The sequence below is a fragment of the Passer montanus genome, unplaced genomic scaffold (assembly GCF_014805655.1).
Source record: "Passer montanus isolate IOZ18808 unplaced genomic scaffold, ASM1480565v1 scaffold66, whole genome shotgun sequence".
Lineage (NCBI taxonomy): Eukaryota > Metazoa > Chordata > Aves > Passeriformes > Passeridae > Passer > Passer montanus.
Window position 1 is genome coordinate 5,023,144 of NW_024371704.1, and position 15,410 is coordinate 5,038,553.

Below are 15,410 nucleotides of genomic sequence, written 5' to 3' on the forward strand. Positions count from 1 at the left end.
TGAGGGAAATTAGACAGTCAAATCCTAATGGGGATTAATTTCAGTGGGTGCTGGACACAGAGCTGGCTCTGCTGCTTTGAAAATCCTGAGAAACATACAATTTTCTCTGCTTTTACTAAGTAAATAGATCAATCTTTTAAAGTGAAATATTTAGAAATTAACTGAAACACCTGTTCTGAATAAATCTAAATATTACAAAAATCTAGCAGTATAGCTCTTGTAACAGTGTCCATATTCTGTGTTCCATCACTCCTCCCTGTGTAAACTGAGGCCCTGTGGAGCCAGCAACTGAAGTCAATGGAAAGTGAAGCTGCTGAGCAACTCTGTAAACAAACTCTCACAGCTCAGTGAGGTATTCACAGAAAACTTTGATACAATTTGGATAGCAAATCAGTTTCTGTTAAATAAAATCCTGTTGTGTAGTGACACAGTGTGTGGTGATTGGGAGTGGGGCTGAGCCCCATCCCCAGTGGGTGCAGCTGTGAGCAGCAGGTGAGCAGCACTGACAGCAACGAGCCATGGAGTGCCCAGGGGCACTGAGCAACCACCAAAGGGAGCAGAGGGACACAGGGGCAGGGCATCAACAGGAGGGGATAAAAGGCTGGGCTACACAACAAGAAGGGCTGATGCTTGAAGCCTTCTGAAGTGGTAAGGTGTTACTGTGTAGAGGCAGACACCTGAAGCCTTCTGAAGAGGTAATGTGTTAATCTGTTTGGGTTGAAGCTTTCTGAAATTGTATGGTGATACTCTGTGTATCCTGGTCCTCTTGACTGTGGCATGTGCTGTGGCATATGTTGTGACACTAAGGAATCTGATACATCCTAATGAAAATGGTAGGTTTAACATTCATGCCTATGTGGCTGTAGAAGTTTATGCTGTACTTTGGTGTGCGTCTTGCAACTCATCCTTCTGAAAAGCAGATCAATAGTAAACAGGAAAGTCAAGGTATGATTAGACTTGCACACCCTATGGCTTGTCCATCTGAAAAGATGTTTTCTGCTATTGAATTTTCCTCTCACATTTTTGTATCTCTCTGTTTCTTCCAGATAGCTGGTTCTCATCAATTATGCAATGAGTGTATCACTCAAAATAAGGACAAGTGATATCCTCCAAAGAATTAATCTGAGGCTTCAACTAGGTCATTCCTGTCTGAGGCCACATAGACCATTATTTTTAACATGCCCCAGCAAAAATAGCCATACTGTACAATGTCTAGGGAAATGAAGAAGTTCTCGAGAATCTGGCTAACACGTTTTGTACTGGAAAAGTTACAGAAACCATTGAGGAGGAGGAGGCTATTACAGAAAAAAAACCAAAAAACCACAAAACAAATCTAACAGCTGACATGAAGGATCCAGTTTGCAGAAACCAATGGGGTGTAATTCTTCAATTCTTTTCTGCATATTTCAGAATAAAATCAACCTCTCTCTGGGAAGGTAGAAGAGGAATGAAAGAAAATGTTCTGCCTACAGCTGTCAGAAAGAAATGCACTGATGCATTTTACACCAGCCTTCCAAAGTTGGAGATAAAAAGAAAAGGGTAATTTTAATGCTCAGTTAATATTTTTCCCATTTGTTATTTTAATAATCCAAAATGCACAGCAAGATGTTAGAAGAAGTGCCATCTCTATTGTAATCTGAGTGCACCAAATTGAATTGGACCCTTGCTGTTCAAAAATACAGATTTAGAAGTCCAAAAAACCCTCAGGGCTAACTCAAGTGTGCTAAAAATCAAAGGAAAAACAACATATGCATAACTTGAAGCTAAACATAATCCAACTAGTTTAGGTACCCTTTTTTACAAATATTTTCTGTTGTCCTTTCAGTTCTTACTTTTGTGGAAGGATATTCTGTTCTGCCTCTAAACTTTGCAGCTTTAATGGCCACTCTTGTCTAGCTGTTCTTAGTAGCAGATGCAGCACAGTGTGTTTAACAGCAGGAACCCTGGCCTGGGGAGCCATGAGCCCTACTCAGTGAGTACTTCCAGCATGGTTTTACTCTGTTCCTCCGTGCTGACCCAACAACCTAGCAAACATTTCATTATGTAGGCTCTGTGGGACATGTGGGATGCAGAACAGAGAGCATGAAAGGGTAGGAACACTTCACTATTATTTTCTTATTATTTTGCAGTTACAGAATGTTTGGCAAACGATGGTACACAAAGTTGCAAGGCAGATGCTATAAATTGGGTCAGTATGATATATATGTCTGCCAAAGAGTTGTTTAAATACATTTTCACTGTTTCCAGCAAAAATAACAAGAGAGAAGCAAAGACATCATGAAGTAATTTTGTCATTTGGAAAGAAAATGTAGCAGGGATTTTTAAAACATGCATGCAAAGGGAAGAACAAACTGAACACACACCATACTTGAAAGCTTAGTGAAAAAGGAGTAATTGATAACACAAAACCAAAGCAATTGCCTCCCCTCAATTCAGCCTGAAATCCAAATTATATCATATGTAGGGTCACTAATGAAAGGAAAGGTGGAAACTGTTGCCTTTAGTTTGGATACCACTTTTATTCTCTGCTCAAGGAGCAAGGGGCTTTCTAATGCCAAACATTTTACAAACCAGGGATTGGTTAAAACAGGGGAGCATTGAAGAGAAAGCTAATCAATTCAGCTATAACCACTTATCACAAATACAGTAGTGCAGGCCTCAGTCTTGCCTAATCCCTAATATAGGGGGCTACACAAGTGTCCTCATTGCACTGTAGAGTCTCCCAGGCAGAGCTGTGTGGTGTTACTTCCCAACAGCAATCTGTCCACACAAGGAAAGGGGCACACTACAAACACCTCTATCCAAAAAAGCAGAAATGAAGTTGAGTACCTAAAAAAACTTTTTTTTTTTTTTTGAGATGAAACACAAGAGTAAGGGACAAATGGTCAGTGAAAAAGGACAGAAGGAAAAAGCTGAGAAAGGAGACTCCTTTGTAAATCTCAGGGGAACTTCCCTGCTCAGAGTGCCAGTAGACAGCAACATGGGAAAATACAGCAAGAACCAAGGCCACTTGATAATGGGCTGGACTGAAAGACTATGGTTGTGACTAAGTCAGTCCTAAGTGACTAATTAAGTCCTTTCCATCTCCAGTGTCTCCAATAAAACTTCTTCCCTAAAATATAAAACAAATATCTGTAGACGAGCCAAAACAAAAAAGGGATGTTTCCTCTAGAAAAGACCCAAGGGCCTTGAGGGCAATGCAAATCAAATGCTTTTGGTTTGGAAGGAATAAATATTGTTATGGGCTGTGGAGGCAATCAAAATCCCATAAAGGAAGCTAGTAAATGCCTATTTACCCTATAATTAAGAGGTGATACTTAGCTGTGTAATGTGGAAATACATCTGTGGCATGTGTTTAAAGACTCATGTACCTTCATGAATGCAATGCTTTGTTATCAGGCCCCATGCTGCAAGTCACTGAGGAGGATTTAAAACTTCTTTTTGTGGGTTTGTTTTGTTTTTTTTTCCCTAACAAAGACTGATGATTTTAAGGATTTGCTAGCAGGTTTGTGTTACAGTTCCTAAGGGTATTTTCTAACATGCTAAACTTGCCATGCTGATCTCTATAGGCCCCTCTGGCTTGTTGCTTCCTAGCGAGGATAGTGTTGGAACTGACTGAAGTTTTCAGTATCAAATTATATGTGGCTAAGATAGCCCTGTCTCTCCCACATAGAGAAATAATTCCTATTTGACTGTATTTGCATTCCTATTTGCTTTATGCAAATACTTATGAGAGCTTTATGGCCCACTGTCTACAACATGCCACTTTTCATGCTGTTCCTTTTTTGGTCTGGAAAATTTTTTGGGGTTTTCTTTTTTTTTTTTTCTTTTTTGTTTTTAATACTATACTCTGCAATGCTGCATTACTCACTGCAGGCTTCCACATTTAACTATTTTATGGGACTGTTTAATGGCTTGAGTTATATTTAGAACTTGCAAAGTCACAGGTTATCAGTGTCAAATGATCTAGCTTCGTGCACTCAAAGGGCCACATTCTGTTCAGGATCTTTCAAATTCTTTTAAGTTATATAGGTCTTTGAAAGCCAGAACATCTTATAACATGGTTTCTTCTTTCTTGAGCTTTGCTTTGAACACCCCCATGGTACTGTGTGGGGCAAATCTGAGAAAAAGTAGAAAGGAAACTTCAGAATACCCACGAAACAGGGACAACCTGACAGAAAGGTTTCAAAGATGATTAGCAGAGCTCTCTGAAGTTGAGAAGAAGGAAGCAGGAGTTTGGAAGTAAAAGATCGTTGTACTGTTGCCATAAGCTCGGCCCCCAGCTCTGCTTTTGTGCATATGCAGATATGTATGCGTGATGAGAAATGATTTTCCTCAGGACATGCATCTTTGTTATTTATTGTATCCCAGCAGCATGATGTGATGTGCCAAGATCTCAGCTGGATTTGGCCCCAAATTCCAAAATTAAGCAAGTAAATGGATGCAAATCAAGTTAAAATTTTTCATTGAATTCAGAAGTCAATAAAGTTATGCCATAGCTATTCCCTCAGTCCATGTTGCCTGGCTTTCAGCAATTACTGAAATGAAATGCAGTGTGGCACTTCAGACCTGGGCTCTGCTCCCACATATCAGTTCTCTTTTCCTATTCACATTTCTGACCTCCAAGGGGGCTTTTCTTGTTGAACTCTCTCATTTCACATCAAGAATACTCTTTTGGCTCAGGGAGCCTAATAAAGCTCTAATATTCTTGCACAGTTGTTGTTTTACATCTGTGGTAGTTTTGCATAGGTGGTGAAATCAAAAAGATTCTTCTAGTAGATCTGCTGAAAAAAAAAAGGCAAGGCAAGCAGGCATCCTGACCAGCTCTGAAGTTACATGGAAGCAAGTTCTGTAATATTCAAGGCATGTAACAAATAACTGGCATTCACTTTATCTTTTCTAGTCTGCGTGGGTAAGAAAAACTGGCATGAATTATGTGGCTACAGTTGAGCAAATTCTTTGAATTTCATCTGGTTTAAATAACTAAAAGGTTTTCTCTCATCTTGAAACTCTCTTATGAACCTATTTATAAACTTTCCTCCCAATATGGGGATTTGAAATTATGCTTCCTATTACCCAGTAGGGAGGCTTAGTGTCAGGCCTTAAGTTTTGGGAGTGGTTTGGGAGATTCTTTCTTCTTTCTTTTGATGCTGTTCTTGCATTTATAAATAAAGATTTCATAAGAGAAAGGACAAGAATTCAACAGGACTCAATTCCTAAAGGCACAATGTAGCCCACCCATGTATTCAGTCATTTTCAGTCCATCTTAATGACTTCTTCACTACAGGAGACAGGACAGACAGGGAAAAATGAGGAGTTCATCCCAGAACAGCATGCACCAGATCAGTTAGACTGTGTTACCACGTCTTGAATACTTGACTCCCTGTATTGGAGCCTGTAAGTTATAAATAACCATAAAAATAATTTTTCCATAAGCAGAATTATTTGCTTACTCATGTCTGCCAGCTGTCCAAAAGTGACAGGAAGGAATAATAACATGAACCAAGTACAGTTAGATTAATCTTCCTGACAATATATATCTGGCATTCATACAGTACAGAACAATAAAAATAACAATAAAAAAGTCAAAAGTGGTGTACTTTGTTCTGAATACAGAAGAGAAGAGTGGATTTGCCACACCATTTCTAAAATGGGCCAGCAGGCTTTTGCTGTGCTAAGTTGAAGGAATGTGGGCCACATAACTTCAGTATAGCCAGGAGCTCTAACATTCAGTTAGAAATCTTGTTAAAACCTTTATTCCTAATAAATCTTCTAAATAGGGTTATAATTGTGCCAGGCTTTATTAGTGCATATGCACCCTTCTATTGTATACAGGATCCGTGATTAAAAGAAACTTGCTTTGTCTTTCCTTTAAAGAAATAATATTAAATTAAGCCTGGAACAGAAAAAAAATGCTAAATGTTGTTTGGTTTTTGCAGTTTTTGTTTTGCAGACTTTGTGTAGTTTCCCCAAGTCAGGCTAAAACTAAGCCATTATTGATGCTAACACTTGTATAATTTCTATTTTCTCTCTACCATTTATAACATATCTAGCTCTTGTGATTGTTTGGCAGATGTGGTTTCGAGCTGGATTTATTGTTTGGATTTACATAATGGATCTGACTCAATGCTATGAGGATTTGCAAATCCTGTTTTGAGTAGATACCTGCTGAGGCAGCAGCACTTCATCTTTCTGTTTACTGCAGTGGTCTTAGAGCCAGGCTTTGGGCATCATTATCACTCTACTTCCTGTCCCTCCACTTTTTCTTCACATGACCAGAAATGGCTTCCAAAAAGGAGAAAGACTGATAGTTTTAGCTGCAGGTTCAGCCAACAGAAACTTTTTATACTTTTTTTTTAATATCATAAAAAATTGTCTTATGTTCAGCTCTGCCCTGTTTCTTTATGTCTTCCTCTTCACCACAAAAAAAATTGCTGTAGTACAGGAAAATAGACTGTGGAAGCCCAAGGTAGTAAATTCTTTATTGTGGCATTCCTCCACACCTCTGCTTTGGTGCCAGTATCTGCAAAAGATTCTTTAGTTTTCTGTGTTGATCTCAATTGCTGAATGTTTCCTGGAAGACACACATTTTTCTCATTCTCATTGCTCATTCCCTTCCTCATTTGATGTCATTAACTGTTGGAGAAGGAATCCCAAATTCCTCAGAAATTAAGACACAGGTAAGGAATAGCTTTCACACAAACTGGGGGTTAAAGATTTCAAGCATTCCACTGTGCTGAGTTGCCCGTCTGGGAAACACATAAAGAGATAGAAAACACTAGAGAGATTGAAATATGTCTCTGAATTCATACAGATAAATGAAAGGAAGTCCTAACACAGTGAAAATATTGAAAACACTGTGTGAGAAGTCCTATGATGTACCCTGTTTTGCTTTTCTTCTGTGAAACTGTGAATGCATTATTCCTGAAACCAAGAACACATTTTGGAAGGGAGCCTTTTTCACCACTGGATGCAGAAGTGTTTAATTGTTTGGAAATTAATCCGCTTAACTCCAAAAACTAGTAATAGCAGCATCAATTTTTCCACAAGGAAAGCCTTATTTGCCCTTCCAAAAAGCCACAGTCCCTTGAAAAATTGACACTGCTTGACTTGACAGCAGAAATGGCTCCAGCTGGAGGCAGTGTGGTTCCTGCTGGTGAGCTGCCTTCCAGGTGTGCATTCCTGCTGCTGAAAGGTGAGAGCTCCAAGCCTTTGAGTGCTGTGGTCGTGCTGTGGTCATGCTGTTCTTCTGTTCATGACCCTCTAAATTTCAGCTCTGTTGTTGTTTCTGCCTGGTGCAAGGGTTGCTTACAGCCTGCAGATGAACAAGATCCTCTTGTTTCCTTGTGAACTTAAGAGTTTTACTGTCCTGAGTAAGAGGAAGTAAGGCAGTACAGGGAAGAACCCAGGCAGACACAGCACCCTGTGGTGCTGGAGCACAAGACTGGTTCCTGCACTCCTCTCAAAGCTGTGGCCAATTTTTTTCTATCTGCATTGCCTTCCATCAAAAGCCATCTTCCCTGAAATTGGGTGATTGTTTTTGCTTGTTTGTATGGAGTAAAGCAAGGAAGAGAAGGAAATTGGTAAAAGCAGCCTGTGCCTAGAATCTCTTGGCGTCAATGAGTGGTGCATACAAATCGTGTGCAGAAATTCAGATGTGAAGTTGAGTATACTCCTGTTATTGGAGATGGAATAGGAGTTCAGGGAGGAAGGGGGAGTGCTGGCATGCTTGGAGGCTTGCTCCCTTTCTGAATCAGTGTTTGCATAAATCGCACTGCTAGCCAGCAGTGTGGTGTCTCTTCCAGCAGTGCTTTTAAGGGTAATGCAAAACCCATCACAGCCTAGTGCCATTGCAGACTACAACTTGGCAATGTACAGCATCAATGGGAGCTCCCAGCCCGTTACCAGGGACCAATATCCAAAAATACACTGAAGGCCTAAATATTCCTACATACACTGAATACCATGCAATACTTACAGTTCCAATCTCCAAATGCAGCATTTGGGAGGAAGCTGCTGGGTTCATTTTCTCAAGACAGGAAAAACATATTTCCAAACAGGTTTTAGCCCAGCTTGTTCAGTCTGCCCCGAACAGATTCCCAGAAAAGTTGCATCATGACATCTCCTGCTGGACTCAAAGCAAAAGCCATGCACTCATAATGTTCCCTGCCTTGGAAAGACACACTATAGGAAGCAGGTGCAGAATAAGCTGCATAGCAGAATTTTGCTTTTACTTTCTTTAATAATACCCACAATGGTGGTAAGGAGGGGAAAAAAACAGAGCAGTCTTAGTAATATTTTTGATATTTGGTTCAGGTTATCAACATGAAGAGAGGAAAACTATTTTCCGAAGTATATACACTGAAATGCTTCTGCCACTGAGCCCTCATTAGTAGGATATGCAGAAGAAGCCCTCACAACAGTATTGATTTCACACAGTGAAGATCTAGTAGACTATCTTTCCTTGAAATGAATACCAAACTAAAAGAAGGGAAGGTTTTTCACAAGCAGTAGGTTAAAATGGAACAAGATCATTACTAGTTTATCAGATTAATTGGCGGACTTTGCCCCACATGCTTCAGATACAAGTGGAAACAACTGGCTTCAGGGGCATGGTGGTGTTAGGGGATGTCCAGATAACTTGCTGCTCTCTTGAAGCATGAACATTTGTTCTGTGCTCTCACACTTCTTTATGAAAGCGTGTGGATGACTAATTTTCTAAAGAAGTTCAAGGCCCTGGAGAAGCATTCTGGAATCTTGATATAATATTTCATTCTGTTTTCAGTTGAAGTACACCAGAACAGGAGTCTTTGAGAAACAGTGAAAAGGTGGTGATTTATTACTGTGGTGAAACAGGCAGAAGTCCAGTCTGCAATACTTCTTGTACAGGAATTCGTAATGGGTAAGTCACTGTTAGTCACTACATGAAGTGCTTTGCTATTTTTTTTGTTTAGTTTTGTGAAAATGTGCCCCTGCTTTTATTGTTTCCTAAGTAGCATGAAATATATCCAGTTAAGTATGTATTAATGATGTATGCTTTTTTGTAGTCTCATCAATTCAACATTTAAAGAAGCTAGGGAATGATCTTGGGCATTGCAACAGGAAAAGGCAGAAATTGAAATTGTGCAAGAGAAGATAAGGCCAAGCCAGCCATTCCACAGTTTTTTTGCAAAGCCAAGAACAATAATTGGTCTATTTTAAAAAGAAAGATGCACCTGTAAAGATATTCTGCTTGGCAAAATCATTAATATTTCTGTGAGGTTACGAAATGTCACATCAGCTTGGTGGTCCATGTTCAGGGGTCTCTATACAATGCTCCATTGAGTGCTGTGGGTGCACCCAAAACTTCACACTCTAGTCTAGGCACATCACTCACACGTTTAAGCCCCTTGATCATTTATTTTCTTTACAGTATTTTGACATAACTCAGAAGAGGAAATAGAAAGATATTAAGGTAGTTGTTTAAGTAATCTGTGATTTATACTGTGTCCTTTCTTGATTATTACTCTGTACATAACCATTGTTAGAGCAGAAATTAAGAGAAAGTATGCACTTTCCAGTCATTTAGTAGTTATATATCGTTGTGCTGCATGTTGGATATCATTTACACAGGATATTATTCAGTCTCTACACTCAAGACTATAATCCCTTCGAATCTGACAGGAAAGGACATTCAGAGACAAAACTGCAGAGGAAATAGCAATTCAATAAATATCAATCACTTTTCCAAGTCAGTGCTGAAGTGTTAGCACAGTACATTAGTACAGTATTAAGGGAAACAGTGCAGTTAGAGTGGCTGAGAAACACTCCCAAGTCTGTTCCAGTGTCTTCCTAATGAATAGGATGTAGAAGGTATTCTCAAAGCCTGCTTCCTGTTGAAAGAAAATTGCCTTGGCATAGGATCTCTGCAAGACAGCTGCAGGCTGCTCCCTTGGGAAGCCCTTCTAGGCTCCACCAACAGAGTGGAGCCAAGGATAAAGGCTGGAGGAATATGCTGAGAACTCAACCTTTACACCACTGCAGATGTTTGGAGTGGCACTACAATCTTTACACTCAGGCTGGAATGTGGCCCAGGTTTTGAACTGTCTAAATTACATTACAGTTGTGGCATAGAGATAATCAGGTGGACAAGATAACATTTTAACATTGCTCCTTTCCCCACCCTCACCAACACCCTGGTTCAGTGAGGTCCATGTGGAGTCTGTGTGATGGGCACTCCTCACAAAAGAGAACTGGAAAGAGATCCAAGCTGCAGTTGACTAAAACTGGTCAACAGGGTGTCACAGACCTATAGGTGGGGTATTTCAAAAGCAAAGTGCAGATGGTTGATGTCTTTGGTCTAAGGGGAAAACATCTCTTCATCCCACAGAATACTGGTATCTATTCTCTTTCTTCCCCTGAATGGTTTCTGATGCAAGAGTAGTTATGTGCTTAGCTCAATACAATGTTTGTTCCTTTTCCTTTTCCCCACAGGATGGATTGTAGTTTTTGTATCTACGAGAAATACCCAGATCTACACTTCAAGAAAATGTCAATCACTACATTTTCAGTAGCCTAAATCACACTGCACTTTGTTCAGCACATTTAAGTCTAGATGTCAAATTAGTCATGAAAGCCTTCATGTTAATATTCAATTTACTAGCAGCTAATTTTTATTACTTTAAGCTTTACTTATATTTTTATGATTAGGCTAGTATAAAGCTCTCAGATATAAAAAAATCCCAAGGAATAAAAATTAGCGATATTTATCGGGTTTTTAAATTGGTACTTTAAGCCGAAGAAGTTTATGAGGTATGACTGGAATCTAGATAATATTGGTCTACAATAAACCAATCAGACTTTATTTGTTTTTTTTATACTTAAGACATGGTGTATACATAATCACTAATATATGAGAAATTTACCCATATAATCCTAAATTTAAACTTTTTCTGGATAATATTTAAACTGTGTATGACATTTAACTAAACTGGCAGCTTTTCAGAGTGCCATGTTTTTGAGAACACAAAGTAAAAAGTGTAAACATTTCAAGGAATGTCAATGGATTGTTTTAATTTAACATATCATTTTTCATACAGCAACTGAAAAAAAGTGATGTTTACTTTTTTGTTAGTATTGCTTAGGCTTTCTGAAAGAGTCAAATGAAAATGTTCTTTTTTCATAATGCATCAGAATGTTCTGAGTTAATAGGTCAAAATATGTCAAAATATCTGCTCTGAAATGTCAGTCAAAAATTGCTGAAACAATTTAAAACTTGTAGATTTTATGCATTATCAAGTGTATCTCAAAAGTAATTTTCACAAAACCCTCCTTTTTTTTACAAATTAGAAGCAGTTCTTTGCATGTCCTTGAAAGCTTTTTTCCCTGCTGCTGGAGTACAGTCTGCCTTGTTCACCTAAAATGACGCAAAACTGAATTTGTGCCAAATAATTGGCATGCATTGACAAAGACTTCAACTAATTGGAAAGAATTCAAAGATTTTTCTGTCGTGAAGTAATTTTAAAAATAGAGAGTTTGTCACACATATTTGGACAGACAGCAGTAGTAACACTTTACTTGAATATGTTCATTCAAATGCATATTCAAAGCAGGGAAACTGGAATAATTGTACATCATTTTTGCAGGCATTTTGCATAATTTATGTTAAATTGAGTTGGAGAGTGGGCAGATCTGGATTAGAGTTTGAATAGTTTACAATCAGGTATAAGATGAAAGGGGAGTCAAGTGTAACAGAATTTGCATTTTGGGTGGTTTGGAGGCTACGAGTTCTACAGTGTGGAACTTAAATTCAGAGGGTCAAGGTAGGGCAAAGGACTGTCCAATGCAAGTTGCTGTGAAGAAATCTTATATTTTATTTACTTTGAGTAAGACATCAATGTTCCTCATGTGATTGCTATCTAACTCAAGGATTTTTTTTTTCTGTAAACTTTGACACATCTGAAGGAAAAGAGAAATTTCATCAATGATGTTTCTCAGTTTTAAAAGAAACATGAAATCAGTTACCATGCACAGGTGAGATAAAAATTAAGATTAAAAAGGTTTACAACTGCTTTGCAAAATCTGGACAAATACTGAATGACCAAGTCATTAAGGGATCTATTTTAGAATTAGAGACCCTTGCAGAACAATCAGACCAGACTGGATCCTTCTGTATGGATCAGATTTAATTGTAAGCTTGTGGCTGAAGTGAAAAGTTGTCCACATTCAGACAAGTAGTGTGGTAGCAGAGGTAGGTGACAGCAGAGTTGCGCTTTTTTTGATGCCAAGATTTTAATTTTTGACTCAATAAAAACAGTCTTTGCATTGCTCATTTTGTGACTAACCTTTTGGGAATTTACCATTCTCTTTTACCCTGGAGTGAGACCGCTGAGACTTGACTCGGACATGGTGAAAACAGTAAAAATCAGACTCTACTACAGGATATTTCAAAGTAGAATTCAAGCTTAAAAGAACCAGCAAAAAGACAAATTTAGAGAAAAGTTAGGTAACAAGTTTAAGTTTGAGGCTGAGAAATGACCATGCCATCATACTTAAAGAAATGAAATGGCCTTTGTCCTTTATATGTGCATGTCATATCCTATAGAAGAGAAACTTGCTGTTTTTCTCCTTCCAGGAAAAAATCCCAGCATGACATCCATTTAACTGGATACACAGAGAATTTTTAAGAAACCTGCACTCAGCCTACCAAGATGACTGGTGCTGTCTCCTGGAACAAAATGGGTATAATTCTTGAACAACTGGCCAACCTCTAACATGGGTGAGTGCTGAGCATAGAGGGTTTGTGTCACAGAAGCCAGAAACACAGTGTGGGAAGGAGCACTGTACTGTATCCACATCATGCTTCCCTCCTGTGAAACTGTGAGGGCAGAATTCCTGAAACTAGGAATACATTTTCATCTTTTTTATTGCAGGATACAAAAGTGTTTAATTGTTGGAAATCTGTCCACTCAATTCCAAAGACTAGAAATAATGGCATCAAGTTTTCCACAGGGGAAACCTTATTTCCTTTTCCAAAAGCTCATAGTCCCTTGAAGCAGGAAGGTATGTCAAAAGTAAATAATCTGAAGCTAAAGGCATTCATAGAAAAAGACTCTTCTTTGATTTTCATGTTTTCAAGAGGAAGAAGGGACATAGGATCTGCTTAAAGATCTCATTAACTGTTAATTGTTGCCTGATAAAGCCAAAACCTCTATGTCATATTCCAGGCTGAGTTATTTTAGGAAATTTTGGTTAATCTCACTCAAAAGAAAATATAACCTGTATGCCAAGTAGTAAATACTGTCAATTGCTTATGATAGATAAAGAAGAAGGAAAGGATTTATGCATTGTTCATTTTTATTGGAAATCTTAACTCTTTTAAATTACTAAACCTCTGGATAAACTTAATCTGTAATCTGGCAGATGTGGAGAGGAAGCAGAGCAGCTTTGGTGTAAAAGTAATTTTCTTGACATAAAAAGAGCTCCTGTTTTATGGAAGATACAAAATATATAAATACCTGTGTGTGATACAGAAAAGGTTAATATTCATGAACTTGGGCTGCAACAGAATTAATGATAGGCTCATCAGTTTAATAATGAAGTGTTTATAGAGCGTATCATTTTGGGAGCAGCACCAGGAGAAAAATGTGACTTAAACACGACCTTTTTGCTGTTTTTCAGTTGCCGGAACAACAGAGTAATTTATTCCATCCCTCTCTTAAGTTTAGCACACTCTCCATCATAAATCTGGCCACATCTGTTGGCTGGCACACAGGGACTTTTTCTCAGCCTGAAAAATGCCAGCTCTTGTGCAGGTATATGAAGCATGCTGTCTTTTCTCTCTACTACTGTGCCTGTAGTCACAACCCCCAGGAGCCAGCTAAATGGACGATATTTCCTGCTGTTTTCATGTATGGAAGCATGTGACTTAAAGAGATAAGCAAACTTTCACAATACTTTTCTAACAAAATACCCTGGTGTTTTTAAGTGTTGCACTTTGGGCAACTATGCTGCCATTTTTCTTCCCGAATTTAAACAAGTAATCACATTTGTGACTGTAAGATGATATTTGAGAAGAGGGAATGTTCTATGCAGCAGCCAGCTAAGCTGCTCACACCTTTATTTCAAGTGGGAGAAGAGCTATTTTCCAGCTTGTGACTGAATTTCCAGTCGCACTGCCAGTGATTCCCATTTCTGAATCATCTTTGTCAGGAAAAGACTTCATTTGCTGAATCAATTTGTACTGCTCTAAATCTATATTGAGTACTGTTCAAGCAGGCAGCATTATTATATACATTCCTTTGCAATTAGCTGAAATGTGGAGGCTATCACATTTATAAGGAAAAAAGTACAATAATTTCTTCTTAACAAATCAATTAATTTGTCGAAAAATGAAGGAGCATCATGATGTTTCTTTGGATTTTGCCATCTACCTGTTCTTTACAAGAGAATAATGCCTACACATGTTCTTTACAAGAGAATAATGTATCAGATAAGAAAAAAGTAATTTTAAAATCACACACTGTATTTTAAAAGTATATTGGAATGAGTTTGCATGGTGTCAAAGTCAACGGTTTAAATCACAGGTGAAGAAGTTCTCTTTCCAACTCCCATTTAGTAAATGAAGGAGCATCATGATGTTTCTTTGGATTTTGCCATCTACCTTTGTTACCTACACATGTGTTACCTACACATGTTCTTTACAAGAGAATAATGTATCAGATAAGAAAAAAGTAATTTTAAAATCACACACTGTATTTTAAAAGTATATTGGAATGAGTTTGCATGGTGTCAAAGTCAAGGGTTTAAATCACATGTGAAGAAGTTCTCTTTGCAACTCCCATTTAGTTCTTTTTGCTTATACATTTTATTATAACATCATATATTTGATTGCTGTTTCATTCTGTTTGGAGGATTGAGCTTGCCCATTAAAGAACAATTTCCCATAGTGACCTGTACTTTTACTGGTGTGGTCTTGTCAGATGATGCCTAAAATACAGAATTATTTGTGGACTGCCTCCCTTGAAGTCAGTAGAATGCAGAATTATTACCCAGACTTCCACAAATGAACCAAACAGTGCAACATCAGAGCAGCTCATTGTCTCAGGTAGTGCAGAGTTTTTTCAAAGCATAGATCTGCAGTTTCAAAGTATGAAAAGGTTCTCCTGTGGCTTGCATGCAGTTCTGCTGATTTTGATTTTAGATTCAATGATCTTTAAGGCCTTTTCCAGACTAAATGATTCTCTGATATGCTCCTGCCCTCACTGGACACCTGGAATAAGTAAAGGATTAGCCATAGACACTGTACATTGAGTGGCAGCGAGTTTTAAATATTTTTAGGGTGGAATTGTGTTGCCATGACTGACAGCATCCTTCCTGGTTTGTTTCTTTCCAGGAGACAGGTAATCTTATACTTCATTCACTTGATTCCA

The 15,410-nt window shown here is 38.3% G+C and overlaps 1 long non-coding RNA gene across 1 annotated transcript; it reads left to right on the plus strand.

The window, feature by feature from the left end:
• Window positions 1-635: 635 nt before the first annotated feature.
• Window positions 636-14,422, plus strand: LOC120511512. The gene is made up of 5 exons (XR_005629743.1): window positions 636-695; window positions 8,786-8,902; window positions 12,614-12,757; window positions 12,912-13,041; window positions 13,660-14,422. It is a non-coding gene; the product is annotated as an uncharacterized LOC120511512 (long non-coding RNA).
• Window positions 14,423-15,410: the final 988 nt, after the last annotated feature.